At 49.8% G+C, this 15,305-nt stretch overlaps 1 protein-coding gene across 1 annotated transcript in view; it reads right to left on the bottom strand.

The window, feature by feature from the left end:
- HERC1 (HECT and RLD domain containing E3 ubiquitin protein ligase family member 1) overlaps positions 1–15,305 on the bottom strand; it is a 736,289-nt gene that overhangs the window by 603,735 nt on the left and 117,249 nt on the right. The gene's annotated exons all lie outside the window — the stretch shown is intronic.

Raw genomic sequence — 15,305 nt, 5'->3', positions numbered from 1 at the left:
GCAGGGGCGTATGCAGAATTGACATTTTGGGGGGGCCAGAGTTAACTTGAGGGGGCACTAGACATATAAGTGTGAGTAGTGCTTGGTATAATCCTAAATAATGCCTTACAGTGCACTTGATAACGGATTTCTAAGCAAACAATCTGTCCTACATCAATCAACATAAGCCACATACACACATGGAAACTTTGGAAACTGTCATTTTAAAATAAAGCTGCATTATCCCATAACTTAAACTTTGCCATTATAGCAGACCTGAGTCTGGTCACCTTCTCAACACAGATGATAAATAATTACTGCAATGGGACATATCCCTCTACTTTGCTTTGTAACAAATATAAAATAGGGAAATTCTTTGAAATGGTCTCACTGTGATAGCAGCTGAGAAGTGTCCATAGCAGTGTGGACAACATAACTGGGCAGACTGGGTGACTAGATGTTTTCTTGGGAACACTGTCAGGAACTTTGTCTCTCTTGGAAGCTAAAATCATAATCAACTTCCATAAATTTTGTGATAAACACCGAAGATCCTTACCTCCTAAAACGTGGGTAGTGGAAGCATAATATAATGACACCATGTGCAGCAGAAGTCACATGCACAAAGCAGCAGTTTTGACCCTGTCAATGCTTCCGCTACCCATCACTCACCAGAAATTCTGGCAGCACCTCAATAATGGCTACACAAAAACTCTTCAATGCCACATACTTTATGAAATAACTGTAAATCCTGCAAAGATGCTTCTCAGAGCCCATGTAGCAAACTAAACAGCACCAATTCTAAAACACACAAATACTAATAACTGCACCTTTACAAAGGCAGCAGTAAAAATATAGAACATCAATATGCTTCCTATTGGAAAAACCAAACAAGTCAGACTCTTATGGATCCACACACAAACTATATACCTGCAAATCTCTCACCTTGGTCACATGCAGAACACAGATTAACCCTCACTAATTACAGAATAAAAGACTAAAAATTAGAACAGGAAACACTGAGAAATCACATTCTCTATAAGCAGAACAACACAGGAGAAATAAAAATAAAAAGGCACAGAACTAGTCTCACGATAAGAGCTGTGAGATTTTGCAGCTTCTATTATGAAACTGGTCCTGCAGGAGATGACATCTTATTAATGGCTCTCCTGCTGTCGATGGAGGGGGAGCAGAGATGCCAAGGGTAGCCCATGACAAAGCTGAAGATTTGTCACTGCTATGCTGGAGATTTCTGGCCAATAAGTAAGTATTTTTTTCAGAGGTCCCAGCAATGTCTTACACCAGATATGGCAGATATACATTCCAAAAACGAACATATTCTAATAAATAAATAGAAAATATATTTGTTCTACCTTTGTTGTCCGTCATTTTATTTTTCTATTTGTGTTGTCTGAGCCACTGGTTTCTGCTTTTTTAAATTATAACTCTCTTACCATGGTCTTCTTGTCCATTTTGACATTTCTTTCTCCATGTTCACCATCCATCTTCCCTCTGCGTTCCTATCTGCCCTGTCCAGTATCTCCCCTGTCTCTTTGCCCCATCCTTCCACCATGTTCAGCATCTCCACTCTCTCTGTTCCTATTCTTGTCTTGTCCAGCATTGCTCTTCTGTGTCTCTGTCCCCTTCACATGGCCATCACCCTCCTCTGTGTCTCTATATCCCCCCCCCCCCCCTACATCAAACATGTCCCTTATCCCTCCTCATAGTCACCTTCTTCTCCTCTTGCTTTTTCCATATTCTCCCACACTACCGCCCCCTTCCAGTGCCAGCATATCTGTCTCTATCTTCTTCCCCTCCCCTGGACCACATGTCTTTCTTTTTTCTTTTACTACCCCTGAAGTCAGCATCTCTCACTCTCTCTTCCTTCCCTCTTGTACCCCTCCCCCAACCTCAGGGCCAGCATGTGTCCCTCTCTCTTAGGTTCAGCAGCTCGCTGTCTCTCTTCTCTTCTTCCTGCCCACCTCTCCAAGAATCCAGAAGGTATATCTGTCTCTCCTGCACCTTATCTCATCAATCTCCTTCATCCCTGACCCTCATTTTGAAGATTTTCTCTTTCCCTCCTCACTATTCCTTCATTTTACTTTACTCTGCCACCCCCTACCCTGGGGTCCAGTCATCTCTTACCCCATCCGAGCCTCTGCCCTCCAAACCTACCTTAGATTAATTGCCGACGATGGTGGCAGCGTTTCACTCAGGCTGTCTCCGGCTGACCCACGGGGCCTTCCCTCTTCCAGTTCCCGCCCTTCTTTTCGGCGGGCAGGATCTTGCAGAAGAAACGCAGATTGGCCAGAGACAGCCTAAGTGAAACACTGCCGCCGTCGGCGATCTAAAGAAGATTTGCGGAATTGCGGGTCTTGCGGCAGGGCAGTCCTGCTTCTTCTTCAAGCGGTCTCAACTCACAGCGCTGGCAGGCAGCACCGCACAGGAGAGGCTTCCTTCTTAATTAAAACAGCTGCGCATGCCAGCCTCGTGAGTAGTGTTGTGCGGGTGCCTACGTCCGATCGTGCTGTGGGGGCAGGGCTCTTTGTGGATCACTCGAGGTTGCTTGTAGCTCAGGAAGCACAGTGGCTGTGAGTGACGTTCTGATCACAGGGGTGTGCAGGAGCCGGTGTGTGGGGGCCACAAAGGTAATTACTAGTGTTGCTGTGAAGCTGGACTGTAACAGGAGACAAGCTTGTCCACTCCTACAGGACCATGTGAGAAATTATGCCCTTAGTTTAAAACAGCAGCAGCGGCAGCAAATTGAATTTTCTTGACGTGGTTCTTAAAATCAGGCACCTGATTGGCCACCACAGTAGAGGGGGCCTGAGAGAGGAATGCGGGGGCCTTGGCCCCCGAGGCCCCACGCAGCTACGCCCCTGAGTGAGAGATAGCACATCACAAATTAAATCCGGAAAATCACATTGTGGAAAGTATATGAATTTATTTGCATTCTGCAGAGGGAAATAAGTATTTAATCCCTCTGGCAAACAAGACCTAATACTTGGTGGCAAAACCCTTGTTGGCAAGCACAGCGGTCAGACGTCTTCTGTAGTTGATGATGAGGTTTGCACACATGTCAGGAGGAATTTTGGTCCACTCCTCTTTGCAGATCATCTCTAAATCATTAAGAGTTCTGGGCTGTCGCTTGGCAACTCGCAGCTTCAGCTCCCTCCATAAGTTTTCAATGGGATTAAGGTCTGGTGACTGGCTAGGCCACTCCATGACCCTAATGTGCTTCTTCCTGAGCCACTCCTTTGTTGCCTTGGCTGTATGTTTTGGGTCATTGTCGTGCTGGAAGACCCAGCCACGACCCATTTTTAAGGCCCTGGCGGAGGGAAGGAGGTTGTCACTCAGAATTGTACGGTACATGGCCCCATCCATTCTCCCATTGATGCGGTGAAGTAGTCCTGTGCCCTTAGCAGAGAAACACCCCCAAAACATAACATTTCCACCTCCATGCTTGACAGTGGGGACGGTGTTCTTTGGGTCATAGGCAGCATTTCTCTTCCTCCAAACACGGCGAGTTGAGTTCATGCCAAAGAGCTCAATTTTGGTCTCATCTGACCACAGCACCTTCTCCCAATCACTCTCGGCATCATCCAGGTGTTCACTGGCAAACTTCAGACGGGCCGTCACATGTGCCTTCCGGAGCAGGGGGACCTTGCGGGCACTGCAGGATTGCAATCCGTTATGTCGTAATGTGTTACCAATGGTTTTCGTGGTGACAGTGGTCCCAGCTGCCTTGAGATCATTGACAAGTTCCCCCCTTGTAGTTGTAGGCTGATTTCTAACCTTCCTCATGATCAAGGATACCCCACGAGGTGAGATTTTGCGTGGAGCCCCAGATCTTTGTCGATTGACAGTCATTTTGTACTTCTTCCATTTTCTTACTATGGCACCAACAGTTGTCTCCTTCTCGCCCAGCGTCTTACTGATGGTTTTGTAGCCCATTCCAGCCTTGTGCAGGTGTATGATCTTGTCCCTGACATCCTTAGACAGCTCCTTGCTCTTGGCCATTTTGTAGAGGTTAGAGTCTGACTGATTCACTGAGTCTGTGGACAGGTGTCTTTCATACAGGTGACCATTGCCGACAGCTGTCTGTCATGCAGGTAACGAGTTGATTTGGAGCATCTACCTGGTCTGTAGGGGCCAGATCTCTTACTGGTTGGTGGGGGATCAAATACTTATTTCCCTCTGCAGAATGCAAATAAATTCATATACTTTCCACAATGTGATTTTCCGGATTTAATTTGTGATGTGCTATCTCTCACTGTTACCAATAACCTACCCTTCAATTATGGGCTGCTCATGTCTTTGTCAGTGGGCAAACTTACAAAATCAGCAAGGGATCAAATACTTATTTCCCCCACTGTATATACCCCTGGACAGGAACTTTCTACATGCCTTCAGCTGCCTGACCACCTCCTGAAAAGGCCTGGACTGCTCCGGAGGGAGCTTATCGACCAGGTCCGCCAGTTGCTTCACATTGTTCCGCAGGTGAACGCTCGTGTAGAGCTGGTACGACTGGACGCGGGTCACGAGCATGGAATATTGGTAGGCCTTCCTCCCAAACGAGTCCAGAGTGCGAGACTCCCGCCCAGGGGGCGCCGAGGCGGTATCCCTCGAACTCCGTGCCCTCTTGAGAGCCGAGTCCACTACCGCCGAGTCATGAGGCAATTGGGGCCACATCAACTCTGGGTCAGAGTGGATTCTGTATTGGGACTCCGCTTTCTTGGGAATGGTGGGGTTAGATAATGGCTTCAGCCAGTTCCGAAGCAGTGTCTCTTTGAGGACATTGTGCAATGGTACCGTGGAAGACTCTCTTTGTGATGGATAATCGAGGACCTTGAGCAACTCAGCCCTCGGCTCATCCACAGAGACCACGGGGAAGGGAATGCATATAGACATATCCCTGACGAAGGAGGCAAAGGAGAGGCTCTCAGTGGGCGAGAGCTTCCTCTCCGGTGAAAGAGTGGGGTCGGAGGGAAGGCCCTCAGACTCCTCTGAGGAGAAATATCTGGGGTCCTCCTCCTCCCCCCACGAGGCCTCTTCCTCGGTGTCAAACATGAGCTCTTGCAGCTCAGACCTGAACCGGGCCCGTCTCGACTGCAAGGAACCATGTCCTCGATGATGGCGTCGAGCGGTGGACTCCCGTGCCGGCGGGGATGAAGCTCCCTCCATCGACGTCGACGGGGATTCCACCTGCGTGGCGGTCGACACCGGTACCGCAAGCGGCGTCAGTGTCGGAGGCCTCAGCATTGGGCTAGAGCATGCCGGCGGCTCCATCAACGGCGCCGGGGGTGCAAGCACCCCCGGTGCCGGCAAGGCCTGGCACATCAGCCCTTCCAGAATCCCTGGAAGGATGGCTCGGAGGCACTCGTCAAGGCCTGCTGTCGGGAAAGGCAGGGGGGCCGGTGTGCGTGCTGGGGCCGGAAGCTGCTCGGGTCCAGGAGACGGTACCGAAGCACCCATGGACAGACGCAGCGACACCTCTTCGACCGAGGGGGAACGCTCCTCTCAGCACTGCCGCTTCCTCGGCGTCGAGTCATCTCTGGAGGCGCCGGAACTAGTAGTCCCGTGTGCCGTGAGCGACCGATGACGATGTTTCTTGGTCTTCTTTCGGTGCCCATCATCGGCGCTCAGTGGCAGAGATGAAGAGGAGGTAGAACCCCCCCCCCCCCCAGGCCTCGAGGGATCAGGTCTGACAGGGTTCGGTCCCGATGGCCCTGGGTAGAAGGAGTGGCCGGGGCCGACTGCCCGTGCGGCCGCTCACCCCCGCCGTCGCCGGTGGTCCGGCGGGCCAACGGTACCTGTGCTCCTGGGGGTCGATGCCATCGTCGGTGCCGATTTCGTCGACATCGGTACCGGTACCGAAGATCCAGCCGTCGACACCGATGCCGTCGAAGGGCCGGCGCAAGTTCCAAAAAGTTGGTCCCGACGAACTTGCCTCGCCACCTGTGTCCGCTTTCGCAAGCCGAGACACAAGGTGCACGTCTTGGTATTATGCTCTGTGCCAAGGCACTGGAGGCACCAAGCGTGGGTATCAGTTTGCGAGATCTGCCGGCCGCACCGACCACACTTTTTGAATCCACTCGGGACCTTCGAGGACATCGACGGAAAAATCGCGTCGGCGAAGTCAAAGTCGTCGATGGTGGCAGTGAAAAGCACACCCGAAAAAGAAACGACCGCGCGGCCACAAGGCCGCAACGAGGCGCCCCCGCGGCTAAGACGACGAGGAGACAAATCAACTTTTTTTTTTTTTTTAAACACAGAAGATAAAGAAAAGAGGCGCGAACGCGCACGATAAAAGAAGAGAAAATTTGTGGCTAGGCCGCGATCCGGTTTCCGGGGCTGACCAAGAGAGAGACGGTAACACGTCTCTCTCCAGCGCGGAATCGAAAAAAACTGAGCGGGAACGGTCGCGCACGGGCGGGAAGACAGCTGCGCATGCGCGGTGGGCGTGCCCTGCGTGCGGGACCGCCTGCGAAGTTTTTGTTCCGGTTGGTGGGGGCTGCCGTGGACGTCAACCCAGTCGTGAGAGCAAGCAGCCTGCTTGTCATCGGAGAATTAGTGATATCTTTGAAAGATATCTTATTCCGAACCATGCGCTTTTGAGAGACTGTCGGCATTCCCCCCGTTTCTAGTTTAAAAGCTGCTCTATCTCCTTCTTAAACGCCGATGCCAGCAGCCTGGTCCTACCCTGGTTAAGGTGGAGCCCATCCTTTCGGAATAGGCTCCCCCTTCCACAGAATGTTGCCCAGTTCCTAACAAATCTAAAACCCTCCTCCCTGCACCATTGTCTCATCCATGCACTGAGACTCCGGAGCTCTGCCTGTCTCTTGGGCCCTGCACGTGGAACAGGTAGCATTTCAGAAAATGCTACCCTAGAGGTTCTGAATTTGAGCTTTCTACCTAAGAGCCTAAATTTGGCTTCCAGAACCACTCTCCCACATTTTCCTACGTCATTAGTACCCACATGTACCAAGACAGCCGACTCCTCCCCAGCACTATCTAAAATCCTATCTAGGTGACGCGTGAGATCCGCTACCTTCGCACCAGGCAGGCAAGACACCAGGTGATCCTCATGTCCACCAGTCACCCAGCTATCTATATGCCTAATGATCGAATCACCAACTACAACAGCTGTCCTAACCCTTTCCTCCCGGGCAGCACTTGGAGACAAATCCTCGGTGCAAGAGGACAGTACATCCCCTGGTGGGCAGGTCCTGGCTACAGGAGTGCTTTCTACTTCACCATGGTGATGCTCTCCTTCTAGGAGACCTCCCTCCTCCAAGGTAGCACAAGGACTACCAGACTGGAGGTGGGACTTCTCTACAACATCCCTGTAGGTCTCCTCTCTGTACCTCTCTGTCTCCCTCAGCTCCACCAAATCTGCTACTCTAGCTTCAAGAGAACGGACACGTTCTCTAAGAGCTAGGAGCTCTTTGCATCGGGCACACACATATGACATCTCACCAACTGGGAGATAAACATACATGTGACGCTCAATGCAAAAGACTGGATAGCACCCCTCTCGCTGCTGGACTGCTAACTCCATCTTAGCAATTTTGAGTTTTTCAATAATTTAAAACTTGCTACAGTATAAAGGATATTAGCCTAAAATAAAAATGAAATAAAAGTGTTTCCTTCTTAGATGGTAATGAAATGTATTTAAAACTGTAAGAGCACTCCTTGCTTGTTACCCTAATTACAATAACTGACTATAAACGAAGAGTTCTCCTGGGGTGGGTGGGAAGACTAAACTAGATCCTGCAGTGCCTGCTAGAGTCTGTTAATGAAGACAGAAGACCTGGAAAAAAGATCAATGTCATCCCTTTTGCAGAACTACAGAGGAAGCCTGTAACCACTGGAGTCAGATCCCAGTGACGGCAAATTAGTGGAATCACTGTCAAAAAAAAGTGTTTTGAATCCAGCAGATTACAGGATCTAAAGCAACATTTTTTTTTTTTACTAGTTTGAGATTGTGTCAAGCAAATCTATCAATTGTTTTAAGTGGGTGTTTAAACACATAATTAGGTTAGGGTGAATGCTAGATGTAGGTATACTTGAATTCAATAAAGGTTTTTAACAAATATTGTAAAGATGACAATCTCATAGGTATGGGAAACATTCTAGGGGGGGAACCCTAGGTGCTTGACTGGGTCAGGAGAAAGAGAGAGGGTAGCAAACAAATTTCACTCCAAAAACATCAGATTTATTTAGAAATGCCTCAATGATCAGTCTTGTGGCCAGTTCTGTCCAATGTTTTCCCATATGATAGTGAAGAGTGGATATTAGGAAAGCTTGTCTTTTTGCAAATGGTATTAAGATTTCCAGTGGACACTGATTGATTAGACCAAACAAGGACTCCGCTAAAAAGTCTGAGGAACAGGCAAGTGCAGATTTATTTTGCAGGATGGTTTACTTGTTACTCTGTTACTGAAGTATCAAATTGTATTAGCCAATTAACTGTGCTAAGGAACTACAGCTACACATTGATTCTGAAGCAGTCTTACTATTCTTACTTCATATATAATTGTCTCTCAAGAAACAGAGAATGTATTAATTTATAGGTTTTTTATTGCATAAGACTGGTTTCAATTAAACAGGGGTAACCTGTTAATAACTTGTAAGGAGAAATTAGGTTATACCTGATAATTTTCTTTCCTTTAGTTCTTTCCACTATTCCATAACCAGTGTGGATAGTTGTGTCCATCAAGTAGCAGTGGAAATCGAGAAATGAAAACTGAGCCGAGACATCTTTCTCATGGCATCTCCAGTTTCTCAGTATTTTCTGTCTCCAGCAGGTGGATGGACACATTTTCAGCCTCTGGTTTGGAGTCATTTGCTCCTGGTCTAGTTGGTGAACTGGTCCCCACAGGTTCTGGAATAGTGGGAAGCTACGTAATGGAATTCTCATTATTATTTATTGGGTTTACAAATGTTCTCAGAGCACAGCCCCCAGTTTCCTGTGATACTTCAGGTAAATTCTGTGGCAAAACTTCTAAACTGTTGTAGCAAAATGACCAAACGTTTGAATAATTTTGAAATATTTTGCATATTCTCATATTTGTAACCGACATACTAATATAACCGAACCCATGTATAGTTTACGGAAAAGAAGTATATATGTAAAAAACATTTTGCAATACGCGTACCTTTCTATTCCCTGCAGACAAAAATGTGGCACCCGTGGGATGGCTGGTGGGGATGCCTAAGCGCCATCAGCCGAAGTGGTGTATAATCCTCCCTATCCTTGGTCTGCAGGCCTGGCCTGCAAGAACTCAGATCTGCTATCATCAGCATAAGTTTCGTTTATCCCTATTACTTGTACATTGAGTGCATGAGCTTTATTTCTTACTAAATTGAAAATATTGGTATGCACATCTTGTAAATCACATGACAAGGAGAAACGCATGAGGAACTGAAGCTATGCAGCCCATATATGGCAGACACAAACTGATATAACCTTGATGGTGAGTGAGGCTGAGGACTCCCTCCAAAGAAGGAAATGTTTCCTGACAAATGTGTTTAGAGAAGAAGCCAGGTGTTTCAAGCTAAAGCAAGTTGCATGCTGGGATCACGTGTATGATGTAAGGGAATTAGCCAATGAGCACGTAGTGTGCATGTGAATAGAAGCTGGAGAGGCTGGTACAATAAAGGAAATAACCTTTTTCGTATACTGAAGAAAACAGGAACAGGAAATTCCTTTTTAGGTACAAAAGGAAGAATAAGATGAATCACATGATTTAGCAGAAATGAAACTTAAAACAGTATAAAAGTACAGAATGAGAAAGCCTAGCTCAGCAGCCTTATTGTTCAGCCTTAGCATCTTGTTTGGCTGTGTGACAACACTGCTCCAGAGGGAACAATTCTTTATGTAAGGACTTAGAGAAATACCAATAAAGAGAATGCTACATACCTGTAGAAGGTATTCTCCGAGGACAGCAGGCTGATTGTTCTCACTGATGGGTGACGTCCACGGCAGCCCCCTCCAATCGGAAAATTCACTAGCAAAGGCCTTTGCTAGTCCTCGTGCGCCGATGCGCATCGCGCATGCGCGGCCGTCTTCCCGCCCGAACCGGCTCGTGTTCGTCAGTCCCGTATGTAGCAAGACAAAGACAAGAGAAGACACAACTCCAAAGGGGAGGCGGGCGGGTTTGTGAGAACAATCAGCCTGCTGTCCTCGGAGAATACCTTCTACAGGTATGTAGCATTCGCTTTCTCCGAGGACAAGCAGGTTGCTTGTTCTCACTGATGGGGTATACCTAGCCCCCAGGCTCACTCAAAACAACAAACATGGTCAATTGGGCCTCGCAACGGCGAGGACGTAACTGAGGTTGACCTAACAACTAATCCAACTAACTGAGAGTGTAGCCTGGAACAGAATAAACATGAGCCTAGGGGGGTGGAGTTGGATTCTAAACCCTGAACAGATTCTGAAGCACTGACTGCCCGAAACGACTGTCGCGTCGGGTATCCTGCTGCAGGCAGTAATGAGATGTGAATGTGTGGACAGATGACCACGTCGCAGCTTTGCAGATCTCTTCAATAGTGGCTGACTTCAAGTGGGCCACTGACGCAGCCATGGCTCTAACATTATGAGCCGTGACATGACCCTCAAGAGCCAGCCCAGCCTGGGCGTAAGTGAAGGAAATGCAACCTGCTAGCCAATTTGAAATGGTGCGTTTCCCCACAGCCACTCCCCTCCTGTTGGGATCAAAAGAAACAAACAATTGGGCGGATTTTCTGTTGGCCTGTGTCCGCTCCAGATAGAAGGCCAATGCTCTTTTGCAGTCCAATGTGTGCAGCTGACGTTCAGCAGGGCAGGTATGAGGACGGGGAAAGAATGTTGGCAAGACAACTGACTGGTTCAGATGGAACTCCAACACTACCTTCGGCAAGAACTTAGGGTGAGTGCGGAGGACTACTCTATTATGAAGAAATCTGGTGTAAGGGGCCTGGGCTACCAGGGCCTGAAGCTCACTGACTCCACGAGCTGAAGTAACTGCCACCAAGAAAATGACCTTCCAGGTCAAGTACTTCAGATGGCAGGAGTTCAGTGGCTCAAAAGGAGGTTTCATCAGCTGGGTGAGAACGACATTGAGATCCCATAACACTGTAGGAGGTTTGACGGGGGGCTTTGACAAAAGCAAACCTCTCATGAAGTGAACAACTAAAGGCTGTCCTGAGATCGGCTTACCTTCCACACAGTAATGGTATGCACTGATTGTGCTAAGGTGAACCCTTACCGAGTTGGTCTTGAGACCAGACTCAGACAAGTGCAGAAGCAGGGTCTGTGTAGGACAGGAGCGAGGATCTAAGGCCTTGCTGTCACACCAGACGGCAAACCTCCTCCATAAAAAGAAGTAACTCCTCTTAGTGGAATCTTTTCTGGAAGCAAGACACGGGAGACACCCTCCGACAGACCCAAAGAGGCAAAGTCTACGCTCTCAACATCCAGGCCGTGAGAGCCAGAGACTGGAGGTTGGGATGCAGAAGCGCCCCTTCGTCCTCTGTGATGAGGGTCGGAAAACACTCCAATCTCCACGGTTCTTCAGAGGACAACTCCAGAAGAAGAGGGAACCAGATCTGACGCGGCCAAAAAGGAGCAATCAGAATCATGGTGCCTCGGTCTTGCTTGAGTTTCAACAAAGTCTTCCCCACCAGAGGTATGGGAGGATAAGCATACAGCAGGCCTTCCCCCCAATCCAGGAAGAAGGCATCCGATGCCAGTCTGCCATGGGCCTGAAGTCTGGAACAGAACTGAGGGACCTTGTGGTTGGCTCGAGATGCAAAGAGATCTACCAAGGGGGTGCCCCACACCTGGAAGATCTGGCGCACTACTCTGGAGTTGAGCGACCACTCGTGAGGTTGCATAATCCTGCTCAACCTGTCGGCCAGACTGTTGTTTACGCCTGCCAGATATGTGGCTTGGAAGCAACATGCCATAACGGTGAGCACACAGCCACATGCTGACGGCCTCCTGACATAGGGGGCGAGATCCGGTGCCCCCCTGCTTGTTGATGTAATACATGGCAACCTGGTTGTCTGTCTGAATTTGGATAATTTGGTGGGACAGCCGATCTCTGAAAGCCTTCAGAGCGTTCCAGACCGCTCGTAACTCCAGGAGATTGATCTGCAAATCGCGTTCCTGGAGGGACCAGCTTCCCTGGGTGTGAAGCCCATCGACATGAGCTCCCCAACCCAGGAGAGACGCATCCGTAGTCAGCACTTTTTGTGGCTGAGGAATTTGGAAAAGGCGTCCCAGAGTCAAATTGGACCAAATCGTCCACCAATACAGGGATTTGAGAAAACTTGTGGACAGGTGGATCACGTCTTCTAGATCCCCAGCAGCTTGAAACCACTGGGAAGCTAGGGTCTATTGAGCAGATCGCATGTGAAGACGAGCCATGGGAGTCACATGAACTGTGGAAGCCATGTGGCCAAGCAATCTCAACATCTGCCGAGCTGTGATCTGCTGGGACGCTTGTACCCTGGAGACGAGGGACAACAGATTGTTGGCCCTTGTCTCCGGAAGATAGGCACGAGCCGTCCGAGAATCCAGCAGAGCTCCTATGAATTCGAGTCTCTGTACTGGGAGAAGGTGGGACTTTGGATAATTTATCACAAACCCAGTAGCTCCAGGAGGCGAATAGTCATCTGCATGGACTGTAGAGCTCCTGCCTCGGATGTGTTCTTTACCAGCCAATCGTTGAGATAAGGGAACACATGCACTCCCAGCCTGCGAAGCGCTGCTGCTACTACAGCCAGGCACTTCGTGAACACCCTGGGCGCAGAGGCGAGCCCAAAGGGTAGCACACAGTACTGGAAGTGACGTGTGCCCAGCTGAAATCGCAGATACTGCCTGTGAGCTGGCAATATCGGGATGTGTGTGTAGGCGTCCTTCAAGTCCAGAGAGCATAGCCAATCGTTTTCCTGAATCATGGGGAGAAGGGTGCCCAGGGAAAGCATCCTGAACTTTTCTTTACGAGATATTTGTTCAGGGCCCTTAGGTCTAGGATGGGACGCATCCCCCCTGTTTTCTTTTCCACAAGGAAGTACCTGGAATAGAATCCCAGCCCTTCTTGCCCGGATGGCACGGGCTTGACCGCATTGGCGCTGAGAAGGGCGGAGAGTTCCTCTGCAAGTACCTGCTTGTGCTGGAAGCTGTAAGACTGAGCTCCCTGTGGGCAATTTGGAGGCTTGGAGGCCAAATTGAGGGTGTATCCTTGCCGGACTATTTGCAGAACCCAACAGTCGGAGGTTATAAGAGGCCACCTTTGGTGAAAAACATTCAACCTCCCCCTGACCGGTAGATCGCCCGGCACGGACACGTTGATGTCGGCTATGCTCTGCTGGAGCCAGTCAAAAGCTCGTCCCCTGCTTTTGCTGGGGAGCCACATGGCCTTGCTGAGGCGCATGCTGCTGACGAGAGCGAGCGCGCTGGGGCTTAGCCTGGGCCGCAGGCTGGCGAGAGGAAGGATTGTACCTACGCTTACCAGAAGAGTAGGGAACAGCCCTCCTTCCCCCATAAAAACGTCTACCTGAGGAGGTAGATGCTGAAGGCTGCCAGTGGGAGAATTTGTCGAAAGCGTTATCCCGCTGGTGGAGCTGTTCTACCACCTGTTCGACGTTTTCTCCAAAAATATTGTCCGCTCGGCAAGGGGAGTCCGCAATCCGCTGCTGGATCCTATTCTCCAGGTAGGAGGCACGCAGCCATGAGAGTCTGCGCATCACCACACCTTGAGCAGCGGCCCTGGACGCAACATCAAAGGTATCATATACCCCTCTGGCCAGGAATTTTCTGCACGCCTTCAGCTGCCTGACCACCTCCTGAAACGGCTTGGCTTGCTCAGGAGGGAGCTTGTCCACCAAGCCCGCCAACTGTCGCACATTGTTCCGCATATGGATGCTCGTGTAGAGCTGGTAGGACTGAATCTTGGCCACGAGCATAGAGGAATGATAGGTCTTCCTCCCAAAGGAGTCTAAGGTTCTGGAGTCTTTGCCCGGGGGGCGCCGAAGCATTTTCTCTAGAACTCTTAGCCTTCTTTAGGGCCAGATCCACCACACCAGAGTCGTGAGGCAACTGAGTGCGCATCAGCTCTGGGTCCCCATGGATCCGATACTGGGATTCGATCTTCTTGGAAATGTGGGGATTAGTTAATGGCTTGGTCCAGTTCGCCAGCAATGTCTTTTTTAGGACATGATGCATGGGTACTGTGGACGCTTCCTTAGGTGGAGAAGGATAGTCCAAGAGCTCAAACATTTCAGCCCTGGGCTCATCCTCCACAACCACCGGGAAGGGGATGGCCGTAGACATTTCCCGGACAAAGGCCACGAAAGACAGACTCTCGGGAGGAGAAAGCTGCCTTTCAGGGGAGGGAGTGGGGTCAGAAGGAAGGTCATCAGACTCCTCGTCAGAGAAATATCTGATGTCCTCCTCCCACGAGGCCTCACCATCGGTATCAGACACAAGTTCACGAACCTGCGTCTGAAGCCGTGCCCGACGCGACTCTGTGGAAACACGGCCACGGTAGGAGCGTCGAGAGGTGGACTCCCTCGCCAGTGCCCAGCCCCTGAAGACACGAAGCGTGCCTATCAGTGAGCGAGATTACCCGGGCACACTGGGTGCACTTCTTGAAGCCGCTGGAAGACTTCGATGACATGGGCGGAAAAATCACACCGGCGAAATCAAAATTCGCGATGATGACGAAGGGCACCAAAAAGAAGGGAGAAAAACCCGAATCGAGGCCAAATAGGCCGGTCCCGAAAGCGAAAGGAAACTTACGCGGGGAAAAAGCTGGAAATACGGGAAAAGGGTAAAGACCGATCGGTCTCTTTTTTTTTTTTTTTTTTTTAGCGAAAATCACGAAGACGCGCGAGGTCAACTTGAGGGGCACGAAACGGCAGTAAAACACGACCGTCCCGAGCGCGGACAAAAGAAGACTGACGAACACGAGCCGGTTCGGGCGGAAAGACGGCCGCGCATGCGCGGTGCGCATCGGCGTGCGAGGACTAGCAAAGGCCTTTGCTAGTGAAGTTTCTGATTGGAGGGGGCTGCCGTGGACGTCACCCATCAGTGAGAACAAGCAGCCTGCTTGTCCTCGTAGAAAACTTTTACTTGGTTGCGCCTTATCTGAGTCTAATTGTCTCTCTTATTCCAGCCAAAGAGATTTATCTCTACGGCTGAAGTGTTTTCCCTTCTGAGGGGCAGAGAAGGGTAAAACAGCAGTCTGCTGTCCAAGCCCCCACCCATGCTACCTGAGTAGCAAAGAAGTCGGAGGCACTCCTACGCATGCACAGTTCTCACAAACCCTCCCCAA

The sequence above is a fragment of the Microcaecilia unicolor genome, chromosome 1, assembly GCF_901765095.1.
Source record: "Microcaecilia unicolor chromosome 1, aMicUni1.1, whole genome shotgun sequence".
NCBI classification, from domain to species: Eukaryota; Metazoa; Chordata; class Amphibia; order Gymnophiona; family Siphonopidae; genus Microcaecilia; species Microcaecilia unicolor.
The sequence above is the reverse complement of the archived record's forward strand: the minus strand, read 5'-3'. Positions and strand labels throughout refer to the sequence as shown.